Here is a 20565-nt window from a genome sequence, read left to right as displayed (position 1 = left end):
GGAAAAACAATTTGTAACATATGGGAATAATAAGTATCCCTAATCTCAACAAACAGGTCAGTCATTAATTTTTAATAGATAAAGCAGGAATTCCAGACACTGAAAATAACATGCATTTGTAAAATTATTAAACATATACTGTATTATAATTAGATTAAATAACAAAAAATTATGAAAATGACTTATCTTTCTGCAGTTTCTTGTTGCATAAGAAAATTCATTCTATGCAAACTCCTACGTAATACATTAATGTCTATAAAATAATTCTACATTATATTGTACAATAAGCTTAATGGCTGAAATGCCTATAGGATAAAGTCAGACATCCTAATCCCTTCAAATACAAAAATATTAGATATAAGTTAGGATTAGATATTCAGCTAATCCTGGAAAAGACAGTGAATAACCCTGTTCAAAAGAAGAGGACACTCAATTCTGTGTTTTGCACTGCCTTTCGCGTAATTCTCTATCCTAACTTTCTAGGAACCAGTAGCTAAAATCGGGTGAGCTGGGTGCCTTAATCTTTCAAAAATTTATGTATTTAATAATAGCAACTCTATTAATTTACGTATACAATAATTTATTACATAGGTTGAACGTTGCTAGATAGCTGAAGTCAACTATAATGAAATAAATATTTCCATCTTGGAAAATTTAATGACACTATAAATTAACTGAACAGATTCTATTTTTAAAGCTTCACATTACAATTCTCTGTTAATTAACTTACTTTTTATTAAAACCTGAATATAACAATTATAAGAAGTGTGCAAATGGTAACGTTAGCATATCACTTTTTCTTTAAATAATACATTGACTGTTTTTAACGATATAAAATTTTTTTTATGTTAAGCACAAAATTATTTAATACTCATGCTATTTTCTGCTTTACAGGCTGTTGACACAAGCATGAATGCAATGATTGCATGGATAAGATTCATTAATTATTTCATAAAAATAAATACTACTCATACATTTTACTACATACAGTTTACACTATTCTGCATAGTTATTTGCCCTTATTTACAGCCTTTAATTTTCTCTAATATAACGAACCAACACATAACTTTTAAGCTTAAAGCTGGTTTGATATTCAACAATTCTACATTCATCTGTAAGAGTGATTTAGACTAAACTACAATTTGTTTCTGTAAATATTACTTAAAACATAATTAAAATCTATTACCTGTTTTATTAACACACTACCCCTTTACTGCATTGCACTTGTTCCATCATTGTAGAAGTTTCATATTTAAAAATTTCAAAACAGTCTTTCAATGCTATTCAAACCAGCTCTGTACAACTTTAATGACTTTATGTCATTATGTTGAAATTTACATCTTCAAAAGTTCATTTAGAAGTCTCAGTTAAGGAATAACTGGATGGAGCCAAGTCAGGACAGTACAATGTATGAGATAGAAAATCCTATTTGAGTTGATGGAGAGGTGTCGCTGTTAAAGTAGCAATAAGAGGAAAATCACGGTCAAAGGAACAAAACTTAATGTTGGATACTCTTCATATAAAGCAAATTACTGGCTTCAATTTTTTTTTATTCTACAAGAATAAAAATAGCATAGCACTGATGTTTAGTTTAATAATCAGCGGGTTGTTCCTGGTAGCTGATGTCAAACTGTGTAATATATATTACACAGTTTGACACAGTACCTTCAACAGAACTCTAGGCAAATGGTTCTGGAAATGCAAATTTATCACTTCGGAAAATCATTCATATGGGATGCAATGTTGTATTGCTAAAAATTTAATTACAGATCCAGTAAAGATTTTACCATTATTGCTAATGTACTTATGAATTACTAAGCAAATTACATAATTAATTAAAGTATAATAATCTGATAACTTATATGATCTCCCAAATGGCTTGTAGTCCTATGGATTCGTTGGTCTTTCCTTTCCTTAATTTTGATTATTTATTCTATGGAAACATACCATAGGAATTTGATTGGCCTACACACTGCTTCTGTCTGTACTACTGGACTGCCAATAGCTGGTGAAGGAGCTAACCACTTGTTAGGAGACAGTGGGGGTAGCAGCTGTGCCTGAGGACTTATGTGAAAATTGGATTTGCTAACTGAAGGTAGCATAAAGAGCAAGGTTAGCAATGTAAGTGGCATTGCTATCAGTTTCACCAATCAGGTTTGCTTGAACTTCTTTGGTTTACTGGGAAAATAAGAATGCAACCACCGTTTGGATTTTTTTTTTGTTTCTTCAGTTTCGAAATGGACCCATGTTTCGTCCCCTGTGACAATTTTGTTCAAAAAATCTTCTTTTTCATTGTGGTAGCGCTGGAGAAACATTAGGGAGGCATCTATTCTCATTGTTTTGTGATGGTCGGACAGCATCTTGGAAACCCATCTCGCACACAGTTTGCGGTACTGAAGTCTCTCACTCACAATGGTATAGAGAGCTGACCTTGAAATTTCAGAAAACGAATCACTCAATACAGAAATTGTGAACCGATGATTTTCTCAAATTGCCTCATCCACTCGCTCAACAAGATCATCGGTTGACACTCGTTTCCTTCCCTGACCACCTGCATCATGAACATCTGTACATCCTGCTTTAAAGTTCCTGCACCATTGTCACACTTTGCTGTCACTCATTGAAGTTTCACCGTACACATTATTTATTCGTCGATGAATTTCAGCTGCATTACACCCCTCAGCCTGAAGAAATAGAATTACCGCACACACTTCACACTTGGCAGGAGATGCTATTGTTGTAGACATGTTTACGTGCTAGCTGCGTTTTCAGAACTAAACAAAGTGACACGGCGTGATTGAAGGCCATACTAGAGATGCTGCGCAACACATATGCACAAAGGTTCATCCGATTTTTGCGTGGGTTTTTATTTTACGACCGATTGGACCTTGATAAAAAGACCCTCGTACTAGTCTGTGACCAAGTGTTCTTCCTGAGATGATTTCAGTCCTGCAGCCAGTTTTACTGCAACTCCATCTATGATTTTATTTGAAAGATGTAATATCATCTCATGCCTGTTTTTGCAATGCTGAGTTTTATGAACAATCCCTTTCAGTAGCAAAAATTCAATGTTTTTCTCCTTTGAATCAATTTCCCTAACTAAACAAAACACATCTTCACAGCGCAATAACTAGACACAGACTGATTACAAGCAGCGACACCAATATCTAGTAATATGGTGCAATGTTGTACTAATTAACCAGACATGTTTAAACATGACCAATTACTAATAAGTAACATAAAAAAAACCATTGTGGGGGAAAACAGAAAAGGCACCTACTTTCTCACTATCTTAACTAAGCCTGGCTTAGTTAAGCTTATTGTCTACGAAATGGCTCTACCAATTTTAGAAGCAACTTTTATCTCATTTCAGTTTGCTTATAACCTTTTTTGGTCATGGCACCTAACATACATACATTCCCAACATATGAAACTGACCCTTGATGCTCAAATAAAAAAGATCTTAAGGCATGAATTTCTATAGCAAAACTGTACAAAACTGTACACACTAATGCACATTTCAAAAAGGTCATATGTCCAAGATAGTCTTCAAAGAAGTATGACAAAAATTACAGTAAACAACGAACGATTGATATATATATTTAATAACGTATGTATTATTAGAAAAAAATAACAAAATTTAATTAACTAAAATGAAATTAATTTTAATTTCTTTTTACCACAGAATATGAAACAAAATTCACAGAACAGGCAATATTTTAAAATATAAGCAATACTAAAAGTGAATCCTAATAGAAATAAAGAGAGCTTCATAATGCTATCTAAAAACAGAATATAATATTTTTTTACCATATCCATTAACTTCTAAGGCAGGTTATGCATTTATTCAAACCAAATTAAAGTAATATACTAAATTATATAAAATAGCTTAAATAATTACACTAAAAAGAAAAATGTGAAAGTTAAAATACATTAAAGCATGATTTTAGTAACCTAATATCTGTGTTATCTGTCTGTTTATGGAACTCTATTTTGATAAAATCCCACACAAAATAGGGATTATTTAATAATGGGAAGGAGTTACACTTAAAAAGTTTATACACATGTCTTATTTTTACAAAATTAGTTAACAAATAGTTAATTAGTTTAAATGATTTAATAAATCAATTAACAGTACATCAATCTCTTTTCAACCCTATTTTACACTCTCCCCCCTAAAACAGACATTTGTCATGTATGTTTAAAATATTAACGATTACTCATCATTAACAGAGGTAAGAATTTGTTACACAAATAATTAACACAAAATAATGACATTACTTCATTTTAGAATTAATGAGAATCAACAATAATTTTTTTTATAAATTTTTTGAATCACTGTGATATTACAACAATGCTGTCTGCAATGAGAGACATACTAATGGTTCCAATAAATTAGTAAATGAAGTAATAATGATGAAGAAGAATTCTGAAAAAAATATTTGAAAATGAACAATTTCTTTTATAACTGTAACTTAAGAAAAACAAATATTATTCGATTTTGTCAAACTGTTAGCCATAAGAAACACAAAACTGATGTATAAAAAGTTTATTTGGTTTATCAACTCTTTTATTTAACCTTGTTCGATATTTTATTCTTGTAATAAATTTTGGCATGAAAAGTCAACATTTATAAAATTTTTTAAAATGTATAATCAATCTTCCTCGGGTCATTTTTAAGGTTAAGTTTGTGCACATATGCAGATAAGTGACCGTAGGTTCTTCTAATTTGAGTTCAGTCATCATCTCCACTGCCAGCCGAGTTGTTCAGTGCATTGTTGATTATTTTTTTGGAGAAATTAAAAAAAATGGTCAATCACTGCCACTGAATGACATGTAAAAAACAATCCACTGATCAAGAGGTATTTCTAGTATACAGTTTTTTAATGCTAAAAAGATGTGCACTGCTAGTTTCATAATAAGCTTAGCAAATTAAAGAGAAAAGGGTTGGGAACGATGGAAATATGTACAAGCAGTATTTATTATTTAATACAGATAAAACAGATGCATATGAAGAAATAAACCTGATATCCACCCGTCATCAATAATTTGTCAAACAAGGTTTATGCCTATATTTTTAAGAAAACAGATAATTTACAATCGATGAGATTTGCTACAATTTTCCATAAGTTTCATGATTTATTATTTATAAAATTGTTCTAATTTGATTCCTGACGTAGAAAGATTTGAAAAATGTGAATAACCCAGTTATGGATTGGTGAAATGAACAAACAACGGCAGTTCTACAATCAACGGACTGCTAAACATCTGCTTCATTAATGCCTGTAAAACCTATTTAATAAATAATGTTTGTTTATATTTTGGTATGAATAGATATTAATTCACAAAATAACTTTTTATTTGGTTTATAAAAAATTGTTCTTATTATACAAATCACTGTAATACTTTGTAAAATTGAAATAAATTATTAATAAAGAAAGATAAAAGAACATAAAAATAGACAAATCTGACTAAGAAAAATAGTAATATTTTTTGTAATAAGAAACACTCTGTTACGAATAATAGTTATGTTTAATATACAATCATAAACAGTGCATTTCTTATCATATATTTTGAACTCATCACTACACAAATATACATATGTGTACGCTATTGAATTTTATTCTTTACAGTAATAGCTACTTTATCAAAAATGATTATTTACATGGTCTGATCTTTAAATTGAATTTTTTTCTAAATTTGTGTTTATTTTTTGTAGGTAAATGCTACAATGGGATGGAACTTTGAAACAAAAATAACATAAAAATTTGAAAGATTACATACTAAAACTCAGAAATCCTTGGTCTAAATGCTAAATTATTTCCTAAGACTGCCACACAAAACAAATCTGTAGAAGTCAAGGATATCATACAAAATATGATGATTCAAAACATAATAAAGAGATTTAAATTTCATAATTTTGAAGTGCATACAAGTTAATTTTTCTTATGAACTCAAAAATATACTTACATGTGAGACACTATAATAAAAAAAAAGATCATTAATGAAAGAGAAAAATACAAATATTTTAAATAGTAACAACATTAACTACATCTTTACGCATGTAATTACACAAATTTTCATATTAACACCAAATTTACACAACACCAGTCATATATGAATGGATAGATGAACATTCATTTACAACAAATTTTGTTGCCCTGCTTTGGTAGTTTAATATTAGGAAGCATATCTTGCATCATAAACTTTACCAAATCCCTTCCATCTAATCCTAAAAGAAAAAATGTAAAAAAGAGATGCAAAAGATAAATCATTTTTAACAGTAATATTACAAAACAGCTGGTGCATTCACCGTAAAAAGTCATTTGGTATATCCAATCTATCTAGGCTTCTTAAAAAGACTCATCTGGTTCAGCAGGACATTTGACTACGCTTTCAAATAAGACTATCATAAAATAATTAACATTACCTTGAACACAAAAGTTCATTCTAGCATTATTGTACTGTTTCACTTCATTTTCCTATATTTACTCAAAAAACTTCCATTTGTGTTCAAAAACTTTATGAATATCTTTCACACAAAAGGGCGTTCAGATTGTTATACTGTAGGATAAAGAACACAACTACTACAGAACTAAATGACTACTGTTTTATCTTAAATGAAATTCTATGTCATTTTCTATCCTGATAGCAGAATTATACTTATTAACATATCAGTGACTGTGAAAATTGACCAAAATTTATGTATATGTACTCAAACTAGCCATCGTTAAAAGTAAAATAAAAAATGACAAATTAAACATGCTTTCAGAATTTTTTATCTAATAAAGTTTCTTTTACACTGGACTTTGAATGTATACAAAATTTTCTCTTCTCTATTTTAGTGTTTAAAATTGTTAATATGAAGTATAAAACTTTAATTATTACATAAAATATTTACCAGACTAAAAAGCTATATTAATTTTTATACCATTAATGTTGATTTTTTAAAAATCATCTTTTAATGTTTTGTATTACTTACATTACTTAATTCAGATTACATCATTAAATAAAATATATCTTTCTTTGACACTTATTATGTTTTTTGTTAAAAAATTAAATACTTTCCCAACCATTTCACCATACACGGTTTACTATATTGGTAGTTATTTTTTTATAATATATTAATTGTGATGGGTGCAAGAGTCTACAAATCAAGAGGGCAATGAGGACAACTATGTTCTGTAAAGAAAAATTATTGTACAAAATATTTTTAAAATGTACAGCAAAAAATAAAACAATCTGCCTATATTGAAAATAACAGGCACATGCCTTAAGTGCTGAATCAATAGTTGGAAGACAAAGAAGTGCTCACACATAATGCATGCTCTGTTTTTTTAATCATTATATTTTTTTTTTCATCTGCTTCTCCAGATATCAGTTTTAGGTATGCTCCAAAAATTTAGGATATACAAAAAGTAAAATACAAGGTATTACTGTACATGCAAATACTGTAAAACATTTTTTATGAAAAATTATTATTAAAGCACTGTTTAAAAGCATTAAATAAAAGCTAAAACAAAAATAAGCAAAAATAAGTTAGTAATTGCTTTTAATGGATATGTAATAATAGATTTTTTCTTAATAAACATATAAAACTGTCTTAATAATATGAATTTTTAAAAAAATGTAAACAATATTACTAAAAATGTAATACAATATGTAAAAAAAATAAGTAAAAACAAAATTCTAAATATTTTATTTCAAATAACAATAGTAAATTTCAAAATGATTTAAGCCACTTGTTACAAAGAGAAACACTTATCAAATATATATATAAAATAAACAGCTTTAAAAATCAATCTGGTAATAAAACATTTCTTTAGTAAAACATACACAAAAATTTACAAATTTAATAGTAAAAAAAACATCCAATGTTGTCAAAGCAAAAAATACATAATATACATACAGCAGAGTCATTTTGCTGGAACACACTGTCTGAATATGTACACTTGCAGTAAATATGTACACTTGTCCTTGGTATTTTTAATATTAATACAATCTAGACCAGCAGTTCCCAAACTGTGATGTATGGTTAACGATTCAGGAGTACATGAAATAAAAAAATGAGTAATGGTGGGTAAATAACACAGGCCTGTGATAATGTAAAAACCGAGTTCAGGAGATGTTTAAGTAACTCATTCATTCTATATGCCACCTAATCCATGCACACTACATAACATTGTGTTTTGCAACTGCCTCTTTCTCCTTCCCCATTTCTAGCAAGTTTGCAATTTTGCAGTTCTTCTAGCAATTTTGTCGAGATGTACTAGTATGAACCTCAGTCCTCCACTCAGTGTGATGTTTTTAGAAGATTTTCAAAGATATATATATATATATACAGCTCAAGATTTGTTTAATCATTTCATTGATCAATAGAGTTTTATTGTAATCTGAAATTAATCTAGATAGTAGATAGTGTTTAGTCTCATAGCTTGTATGTGATTATTTGTATTATATTATCAAATATGGGTCAGGATTTAATAAATGGTGGAACAGTTAAAAACAAAAACCTAATATAGGATTTGAACCATCGACAGACTTATATGTGCACAGCTTACATATCAGTCAAGGATAGTGATAGTTTTCAACTACTCAGGAAAAGAGAAGCTATTCAGATGAATAAATGAAATATGGGTTTTCAGTTACAGGCAATGAAGTCTGGTTTTGTTATCCTTTGACTATTTTCAACATGTAAATTTTTGCTTTATTTTAAATGTAACAAATGCTGAATGTATAAGTGCAAATGCATTAATTAAAAAATGTTTTTTAAGGAGTATTATTAGTAGAAAATGCTGTCAAGGTGGAACAAATATAAAAATATTTAAGAACTGCTGGTCTAGGCTATGTTCTTCAAATGTACTAAAATACAAAAAGTTTTATTTACGTCTAGAGTAATGTATTAGTAATAAGAATGTCAATTAACAAGAATGTACATCTTCTGCATAGAAAAGACAGCTTCCAATAAAATGCAATACTATTTACAACTGTGTAAATAGTTAAAAATGAACGATCAAGATTTACATTTCATATATATATATATATATATATATATATATCATACTAGATCTGCAAAAATTTTAAACATCTATTCAGTATTTAAAATGAAATATTTTAAATTTAAAATCCAAACTTCACATTTTATTCAGTTAATTTGCAGTAAGTGAATTACAATTAATGTGATTATTTTTATGATAACATTAAATAAATGCATTGACAACTGTTTAACTTGTAATTTAAACAAAAGATAACTTATTGATAAAAAAAAATTAAATTTTAAAAGACACACTAAAATCAATGAAAACATAATCACGGGCATTAGATTACAATTTGAAAAATATTTTTTCAGTCACTCGCTGATCGGAGACAAATAAAAACAGTAACATATATAAGACATTTAAACTAATTTTCTTTAAACAATTTCCTTAACTCAAAATTCATTGTTTTTTATTTTTGTGAATGACTTTTATGCTGCAGTTATCACAGACTGCCAGCATATCCAGAATACAGAATATTACACAAAAACACATAATGATAAATGACAACATGAATGACCATTCACAAGATAATGAAAATTTAGTTTCGATCCTGGGAAATCATTTAAAAATGTGATATATATTTAAAGCATTCTAAGAAAAATTGTTAAACATAATGAAGAAAAAATCTGAAACCAAATTGTATTATTTATATGATCAAGAGTTAGAATTATTTTGATCAAATTAAATAAAGCACCAAAACAGGAAATTTTTCAGTTCTGTACTATTCTCATCAAATAAAAGGCATAAGATTGGTAATATAAATACCATTCAAACATAATCGTGTGTGCACGTGAGTGCACTCGCTCACACTCACACATACACACTTAAAATATTTATATCTACACTTCTGTGTCCAGAATCTCTCCCAAATAAAAAATAATGATAATAGTTATTAATATATACGCACCTTTAATCAATTCTATATACTGAATATATCACATAATAATACATTTAATTGTAGTACCATATTTCATGTTATATGAGTAATAACCTTTGTGGTTTACTAAGAGTAAAAATACAATCTTTAAACATGTAAATACCATAAAGTGCAGTATTTATTTTTATTAAGGAGCCTTCATCAGCTTGTCCATCAACAGCAGCCAACCTCCTCATTAAATAGAACAAGAAGGAAAATTATAACAATTTCTGTTAATATGTGAACAGATAAATTTCTAAGCAAGTAATGAAATATCAGATTAACTTTCATATAAAATCTGTAGTTTTTTTTTTTTTTGCTTAAACTATCATAATTCAAAAATGTACAGTTGAATTTTCATAATAATAAAACAATACAGAAATAAAATTTAGAACTTCCACTAAATTTTATTCACAAACAATTTCATATCACACAGCTATTCGTACCAGAACACAATTTGGTTATTTAAGACAAAAAAAACAACGCTATTTTGTTTAAACAGAAATTGTTAAAAAAATATGAGTAAAGTAAGAGTGGAAGGTCATTGAAATAAAGAACAAAAATGTTTTTAAAAAGTAATGGATATCTGAACTTAGAAACCCAAGACACAATATGGTAAATGCAATAACCTATCATTAAAATATGTAATTTATGAAAAATATTGCCTTATCACAGATGTCAAGAATCTTCCCATTTCTAGAAGATCTCCTGATTACACCACATTTGTTATAGGAGACTGAAAAAAAATTAAGGCTTTTATAGAAAATAAAGAGATCTTAGTATCATTCTATATTGTTTGTAAATCAGTAATGAATATCAGAAAGTGTATTACAAAACTGATCTCTGTGAAAAGTGTATATAGAGAACAGCTAATGAACACAGAGTATTAACTAGTTAGCCAAACAAATTAAAATGATTCAAATCAATTTTAAAATATTTCATTACTGAATTTTTTTTCAAACAGGGATAATAATTACTATAAACACATAGTATAATCCTGCTTATCTGAACTATGGTTAGATAAAATCCAGCCTTATGGAAATTAATATTAAAATATAATTATAAATAATAATTGTATAGTGTATGTGTGTGTGTATATTTTTTTTCTTCTGTAAATATTAAAAATGAATTAATTTGTTAATATTAAAAATATAATAATAAATAATACATTGTATAGTCTGTGTGTGTGTGTGTGTGTGTATATATATATATATATATATATATATACACACAAAATAAAGTATGCTATAGAATTTTCCTTCATTCCTGATCTTTAAGAAATGGCTGCTTTTTCACACACTAAACTCTTTCTCAACTTCACAAATTCAATTTATTTTTCCTCTACATGTGAATATCTTTTAATGAAATTACATAATTTCATTATAAAGTGCAAAAATATTTCTGAATATTAATTTATTGATGCAATATCAAATAGTATTCTGACCACACATAAACATCTAATAATTAAAATAACAAATAATTTATCAACTACAGTGCATAATAATTACTGTTATGAGAACATAACAGAAGATCTCAATTTTACAAGTAGATGGAACTGCAATGACATGCACTTCGAAACACGCAAAATAATAAATGATTTTTTACAAGAAATATGTCTTTCATTAGCTCTTTACCCCCTATAAGTGACCTTTATGAATATAGTGAACTACCAACCTGATTACACCAATTTCTTATACTTGTTTTTTACTATTTAGTCATTCATTAATGAAAATTTAATTTATTACAAATAATTTATTCAGCAAACACAAAATATAAGAAAATTTTACCTTAGTTATTTTTGGTTAAATTACACGAAAACAAAAATATAGAAAGCACATAATTTTTCAAAACATAAATTTTAAAGATAGCCTAAAAATTTTCATTTTTTATAATGAATAAATGTATTGTATGTGTGTGAAATTGCGAGACAATATTATACATACAGCACTTTCTGAAGTATATACATAGCACTTCCTAAATATTACAAATGAAAACATAATTACACAACACCACTACTATTTGCATGTATAGTTTATACTACACAGAATACAACTCAAATATAATTTAAAAAATGAAAAATTACTAAATAATATACAAAATTTAAACATAATAATTATGATGAATATCTTTGACAGTATTTTTTAAGCATAACCGCACAAAAATGAAAATCAAAATCTGTAGTTCTATGTTATGGTTACAATCAAATAATTTTTCTAAGATTAAATTTCTCAGATTAATACAACTGTATGGACAGAGTCTACATAATTTTTCTTCTATTTAATCAGTTACATTAAAAAAAGAACTAATAGAGAGCAGCAAAAACTAGTAATAGCCCATAATGTACATGTCTACTAAAGACGGCTCTGACAGAACACAAATGAGGATTAAAGGTTGCTTCAAGCTACTTTGGCACTAAGGTTAATCTCTTAAAAATGGTTATCCATTGTTTACATAAAATCAGCTTGCTTATATTAAGTTCAGATAAACAGGACTGAAATATCATTATATTTTATTATATAAAAAATCATGACTGTTGAGCATGAAAAGTAAAAAAGACTTAATTTAAATTTTAGCAATACATGTAAGAGGTCATCAATAAACTGTAATGATAATTTCCATCCTTTTTTATTTCCATGTCTGTTGTACTGTTTTCATCGAAGAACAATTTGCAAACCCTAACTCCACTCATCCAGATCACACTACATATTTCTACCATATCCTGGAAGAATACATATATAAAATTGCAAAAATATTTAATTTCAATAACAATTTGAAATACACACATACTTCTATCATAAAGGAAAATATTTTTTAATTTAAAAACAATGCATGGATTACTAATGAAAAATGTAAAGAAAACACAAGGCTTCCATTTTAATACAAAACCTGAAATTTAAACAAATCATTTCTTACAACTACCATATTTCATTGTTACAGTTATTATTAATTCAAATATTGAGATTAATGCTAATTTACTGAAGTTATTAATAAAGACTTAACATATTTGGAATATACTTACATCTATAAATACAAGAAATCTCCCTAACCAGGCACTAACTACTGATTTTTTTTAAGGCAATCTTATGAGTTCTACAGCTTTTTTACAGTTACTTCATATACATAAGTTTAATTTCAACCACTAATGAGTAATGAGGAGACCTAAATTTTAAGACTTACGGTCGGCAGGAAAAACTACTTTGTATCCCCCTCAATCAGCAATCTTAAGGATCACTTAAGCTAATTATCATTCCAATCATGGGATCCCATTAGATCAAATATTATGAACATTTCCAAGATTTTATTGTTTTATTTATGGTACTATAAACAGAGTAAAATGAAATGTTATTGCTTTTTTGGGGATTATTTCTGGAACATAAGATGCTGTTTTTTATTTATTTAAACCAAAGTTGAAAGGCACTGTATTAGTCTTTCAGGGATTTGAGAAAATTATGTATATATTTTTTTTTGGAACTTATACATATGGATTTACTTCTTTTATTTAAAGAAACAGTGTAACAATGAAGTTATGACTGTCATTTGTTAGTTATTAGGGTGTGTATAGATTTTTGAAGGAGCCTTGTTTGTAATTTCCAAAATTTTTTAAATAATCTTTTATAAACATAATGAAATATTTATTAGAATTTTTTTTTAAATTTATTAACATAATTTTTATACTTCTGTTGTTTTAATTTAATATTAACATTTCTACTATTGAAACAAATATAATTTCAATTACAAATTGTATTTGCTTTGCATCTTATAACTAATAGAATCTACTTTTGTCGCATAAATAATAAAATTTTCAGAATATATTATATAAAATAAACAGTTTTAATAATTTTTAAACAGGAACTGTAAAGCTTATAATAATAAAAAGAAACAAAGACTATATCTTAAAAAGCAATGGAATTCTTTTTTCAAAATTACTTCACACTTAACACAGTTAAAAGAAATTGTTGTACAGAAGGATGATAAGCGTGTCTCATTCACCCACTAATTCTTTCCAAATAGAATGTAATTATGCTGATCAGAAAGAAGTTGTAATTTTAAATCGCAATAAGTAGACAAATACTGAAACATTAGGCAAAGAGTAACACGAAAACCTTTGACTATGTACATAGTTTTATACAAATGTTTTTTTTTCATTCACAGATAGAATAATGGATCTAAAATATTTAATAAAATTAGCAGTGTGATGGTCACAATGTACCTTTTTTTTTTTATTTATGTAACTTTTCTGTCTTATCATTTCACTTTTTATACATATCTCTCTCCCTTAGCATATGACAAAGTTTAAAGATGACCTCTAAAAATAACAACCAGTATATAAAGATGATATCAAAAACTACATAACTCTTTTTGTAAAGAGAACTTAATTTCATGAAAATGCTATAAATACAATTAACAGTAGTAAATTGCTTGATTAAATGCAATTTTATAATTCCAAAATGCTGAAAACTGTTTCAGATTAAAATATTTAATGCCAAATCTATGGATAAGTGGAAAAATAATTAAAACATCAAAAGTGTACATAAAATATTGTATCAAACTAAAATAACAATCTCAAATTTGTTCACAAAAGAGTTAGAAAACAGATCAGTAGAATTAAATATAATAATGTTTAGGTTTAAAAATTCCAAGTTTCTAACCATAACTTGCTTACCTAGTCGACGATACAAAAAAAAAAAAAAAAAAAATAGAATAGAGATACTGGCTAAGATGGAGTTTAATCTCATTCTGAATAATCATAAAAACAATTTTTTTTAAATAACTAATAAAAAAAAATTTATCAAAAAAGTAATAATAATTGCATAAGAAAATATATAAATATATATATATATCCTCTGAAGAATCCCAAAATATCTTTATCTTTCAAAACATAAAGAAAAAGTATAAAATAAACAAATACAGTAAATCTAGCAGTGTTATTTTCATTCATTGTAAATCTGAGTACGTATTTATATAACACATAAACCACAGGCTGATTAATAGTAATACTGTAATTTTAGCATGTAATCATCTGTTATTATGTTTAGAAACATAATCACAAATGAATGGAAAAAATTAATACAGAAAGACATCGGATAAGAAATAAGGTAAGTAAATATTAATACATTCAATAAAAATGTTTGTTTTAATATATGTTTCTGCCTGGAAATATGGTCTATGATAAAATACAATTACTGTATACAATATATGTACCTATATATGTATGTTAGTGTAAATGCATTGTGCTACATAAACATATAAAAAATGTTTCATATTCAAATAAAAAGAAAGCAGAAGTAAAAGATTATAAATAACAATACAAATGCAACACTAATTAATTTTCAATTAAAATATTGATTTTCTTCATCTGGATTTATAAAATTTCAATTTTGCTTGATCTTTATAGAAAATGCTTCAAAAGTTTCTCTCATCGGTTAAATATTTTTAAACCATTATCTTGAGAATTTTATGAGTATTAAAGAAAGGGTAATACTGATCGTGTTGATAGACCCGTCTGTCTGTGTTGAATACCTATTGATGTTGTAGAAGTTAGTTGAACAATTAATGGTTTTGAAGCAATAGATTTTATTTTTTGAAGCAGTGGCCAAATTTCAGCCCTCTGCAATTTTTTGTCAGTTTACCTGATGGGAAATGTTTAAAAACTTTCTGTCTTAACTAAAAACTGCAGTCTCTACCATAATTACATATACTTCACAGAAATAGCCTAAAAATGTATGATTATATGCTAAAATGTCAATAGTAAGGTTACATACAAATGATGTAGTAAACTTTTAACTAGTTGTCAGCAATAAAGTTCTTTATAAAACTATTGACAATGCAACCTGCATTTCATAAACTATTATTCACAATAAAGCATCACAGTTCATTTGAAACAATCGACTTAATTGCAGTATTGAGCAAGGAGCCTAATTATTTTGTTACCTTAGCTAGCCAATATTTAACTACTGACTAGCTATAAGCTAGACAATATTTAACAACTACCTAGCTAATATATACTATTAATCAACAATTTTAATTTCAGTTTGAAATACTGAAAGAATGGTCAAATGATATAACAAATATGATATTGCTATCATTAATCTTATAGCTTAAAACAGAAAATAAAAAACAAGAGCAAACCCATAGTCATGAAAAAATGTGCTATTACTGTACTTTTACTATTTATAAAGAGAACAAAGTGACTTATAACTTTTGTATTTTTATCCCAATATTTTAACATTTATCAGCAAATACACAGTGTAATGTTATTTACTGCTTTACTTCAAGAAATAAATGAAATAGGAGAAATATACAAAAACAGTACTAGATCAGCAGAAAGACTTTTAACTGATTGTTATTATGAAAAGAAGTTACTGTTTAAAAAACTGCTGAAAAATTGTCATGTTTTTGCCATAAAATAATCTGTATAACATTTTTTACAAGTTGTAACAAGAATGATAGTAAAAAACAAATACACCATTACTCAACAGGTAATATCTGTATTGCTCAATGATTGAAGCATGCAGTTATACGACGGTAAAGTCTGAGCTTTTAACTAAGAAGTATTGGGGCTATTCAAATCCAGTTTTTAAAATTATTATTTATATCTCAAACCACACTGAGGTGCTTTGTTAGAACCAAAATGTAATTAAAAATAAATAATACACATATAGTACAATGGCTAATAGAGCTGAAAGTTATATCAAATAGCCATATTCCTAAATGTTATTTCAATAGGTGGCTGTACTCACATTAAGGAGGTAGCAAGAGGTATGATTTAAAACTGAAACCTGGTTCAAAATCTCTTGGAACTAAATGATTCTGAATAATTTACAGAAGTTGACAGTTACAACTAGGTTAATGAAAGAGTTAATGTTGTCTAACAGTTTCAAGCTAAATCCTGGTCACATGACTATAAATACATTCAAATTATAATCCAAAACTTAGAAGTTATGGTAAACTGAGATCAGATGAAATTATCTTTGGTTCAAAGCAACGGCCATAAAACATAAACTGGTATGTTATGAAAGGGTTGCAAAGGAAATTCACCAGTTCTTAACAGTGTGAATGAAAGTACAAACTTGCAGGAATTAATAACTGTGTTATGAGATACCAAGGAACCTAAAAATATACGTAATTTCTTATTTTTAGTAAGACTTATGTCGTACATATAAGTCCAACATATGAAACTGGAAAAAACAGTTTCATTCAGTAGTAACTAAACCTCAGTAGAACTGGTGACAACTCAACCGCTATGAGATATATACATTTACAGATTACTTTTATGTTAGTGAGGCACTTAAGGTTCACTGCTTTATTAAAAAATTTTGAAACTTAACAATTTCAAAAAAACAAAAAATTAAACTACTGTAATCTTTAAAAAACAGATTACATTTTTGCGACATTTAGGCAAATTTTTTACATTCAATTTCGTTGTAATGAAATATTTCTATTTTTTTATTTTAACACATATGTGAAGTCAAGTCAACCATCAGATCAGCTTAACATAAATCAACATTTTTAACTTTAGGGTATGGAAGGAAAGAGGACAAATTCAATTAAAGAACATAGTAGTAGTTAAAGAACATTTAACTACAAAAGCATTCTTTTGTTGTTCTTGAGTTAAAATATTCTTAAATTTTATAAAAAAATATATTATTTAAAATAATTTTTATATATTTTTAAATAACCAAAATACAGTCGGTAAGGATGTGTCAAAATATATTATATTGAAACGCTTAAATCTTCATCTGCAACATCAACTACTATACTAGTTAAAATAAACCATTGAAGTCAAAGTTAAAATTGCAGTTTTTCATAATGTCATTTGTTAATAGTTTCTTGATTTGCCGTGACAACAAGGAATATTATTAATGAAAGAAAATATGAAAAAACTCAATTTTAACTCTTAATCTATATGAATTTATTATAATTTAGATGACAAAAATGTTTTACTCTATACATTGCATGAAAAAAGTGTTTTGGTACACTTTCCGACTACTACTTTGGTTGTTCAAAAAAAATTATATGAATATTACATACTAAAATCATTTAATTGCACTACTTCCTGCTGAATTTATATTTTCTATTTATCATTTTAATCTTTTTTTAACTTACTTTTAAAGCAAGTGGATTTTTCATTAATGTATTACCATTTTCGATTTTTCCCACAGACACTAGTAAGTCTTATTAAAACTTAATTTTTAAAAATTAAAAAAAAAAAAAATTAATAAAAACTATTCAAATCTAATACCCGTCACAAAACAAAAAACCATAAATGAAGATGCAAAGATTTTTACCAAACAAAAAATATCAAGCTAATAGTTCATAAAATCAAATTTTAATGAGATTCATGAAAAATATTTAGCATCTGACAACAGGATAATTCTGATTCCAGTAATAGATTAATGGAAAAATTCACCTGCTTAAAAAAAATATATAAATCTCAAATGTATTTTTCATATTCAGCCAACATAGGAGACTATTGAAAGTTGAGATTTAATGTGTATTAATAATAATAAGCAGAAAATTAAATTCTGAAAACTGAAAATAATATGATAAATTAAGAAACAGTTACAACTAATTTAACATTCACGGAGGTTGGCATATAAATACAAATAAGGGTGTAAATAATTGACTTTGTAATTGCTTACTGCTGCTTTCTTCTCTATGTTAACGCTGCATAACTAAAATCCAGTACTATATTAACAAAATTATATAATGATTAATTAAAACAACAACAATAATAATACACAACTCTGCCTTAATTATTGTCAAAGCATAATCATAGTTCTAGATCATACCATATAATATATATATAAAGGCTAGTTTTTTTTTCTTTAAACAACAATGTACAGGTTTGGTGAGGAAAACTGAATGCATCACTTGATATATTAAAATCTAAAGAGAAATTTAATAAATTAACATTAAAAATATTCAGGTACATGACACAGTATTTAACAAAGAAACTTTTGTAATATATAAATATATACACGTAATATATGCACTGCATTGGACCATTTACACTTAAAAAGATGAAGGCTACATGCAAAAACAGATTAAAAAATAAGAAGAAAAATAAATAAATAAGTTTAAAAAAATTATTTTCTACACTAATATAGCTTTTAACAGGTCTACGTAAAACTTCTTAAAAACTATCTAATTGTGCTGATTATTTATTTTTTCTACTAATAACAAGAGATTTTATTTAACATCCATAAAAGTATTACATTTAACAAGGATGATTACAAAATTTTATATATTAAATTAAACAACTTTTTTTATAAATATAAATTACAAAATGTTATCTCTTTAACAATTATCACAGCATTATTTAAAGTAAAAATTAATAAAATTAGTAGTAACCTATTTAAAATTCTTAGTAATTTAAATTTGACATAATTAATTTATGAAAATTAATAAAAAAGGTTTATTAAGAATCCTCAAAATTTAAATAAATACTCTATATCTAATAAAGCTTAACTGCTTTTGCTATATAGCTTATGTGTAGAAGTATTCATTTAATTAAACAAGAAGATTTATCAATACAAATTTATAATAATATTTTAATTCATAATTAATTTTGGTATTATCAATATGATAGAGAGTCAATAATTGGAACCAATAAAAACCTAAATGGTCAGTTCAGCCTTACACTACATATTTACAGTACATCATATATACATATTTCTAGGTTTTGTAAAAAAAAAATAATAAAACTAAAAAACCCAAAAATTTCTTCTTCATGGAACGCATGAAAAATGTGAAATAATGATCACAGTAAAATTAATCAAGACCTGGAATTGTTTACTATATTTAATTTATAAATATAATGCAAAAAAATATGGGTTTTGTAGAGGAAATTCAAACAAATGACAGACATAATTTAACTGAACACGATTAAGTACAACTATTAAATGATTTAGAAAATGGTATTGATGTGGTCAGTTCCCACCTTTAGATGATGATGTAAAAGTGAAATCGTTAAAATGAACTAGCAATAGTAATAACAAATGCAATAAAGATTAAAATGACACTGAAACTTTTACATTAGAGGCTTCGCTAGGTAAGTATAAACATCAACCTGAATCGTGTCTAACAACTACTTTTGAAAAAAAAAAAAAAAGGCCAGATCTCAAAAGCAAAAAGTGATCTGACAAAAAATTAACAATTATTTTACAGTACTCTCAAACTTTTTTTAAAAACCATTTCTTCATAGTACTTGGCTGCAAGATTTTAATCTAATAATAAAAATATCAACGTACATATAGATTATTGCTTACCGTAGTTAATTTTAATAATTTATTTATATAATAGTTTCCATTTACCAACAATCTTTAATAGTATGTACGAGCGCTTTCGGATTAGTAATCCATCCTCAGAAACATTGATATATATAACACATCAATGTTCTTGAGGATGGATTATTAATCCAAAAGCACTTGAACATATTATTAAAGATTGTTGCTAAGTGGAAACTATTATATAAATAAATTATATATCAATACCAACGGGCCACAATTAATAAATTAATTTAATTTTAATATTCCATTAATATGTTATTTAACAGTTATGCTAAAATAAACTGAATAAATAACAAATTTGAACTAACCTAGATCCCAA

The 20565-nt window shown here is 26.7% G+C and overlaps 1 protein-coding gene across 7 annotated transcripts in view; it reads right to left on the bottom strand.

The window, feature by feature from the left end:
* coro (protein coronin) overlaps positions 1 to 20565 on the bottom strand; it is a 95318-nt gene that overhangs the window by 10316 nt on the left and 64437 nt on the right. The window contains exon 10 of one of the 7 annotated variants that reach the window (XM_075362938.1): positions 3723 to 4429. The exons of 3 other annotated variants lie outside the window; for them this stretch is intronic. The gene's annotated coding sequence lies outside the window, so the exon portion shown is untranslated. Of the gene's footprint in view, positions 1 to 3722; positions 4430 to 4505; positions 5293 to 5416; positions 6233 to 7683; positions 12674 to 20565 lie in introns of those variants that run through there. 3 more of the 7 variants (XM_075362939.1, XM_075362934.1, XM_075362937.1) reach the window with 3 other exon arrangements.

The sequence above is a fragment of the Lycorma delicatula genome, chromosome 4, assembly GCF_047948215.1.
Source record: "Lycorma delicatula isolate Av1 chromosome 4, ASM4794821v1, whole genome shotgun sequence".
Lineage (NCBI taxonomy): Eukaryota > Metazoa > Arthropoda > Insecta > Hemiptera > Fulgoridae > Lycorma > Lycorma delicatula.
This window is presented reverse-complemented; position numbering and strand designations above follow the sequence as displayed.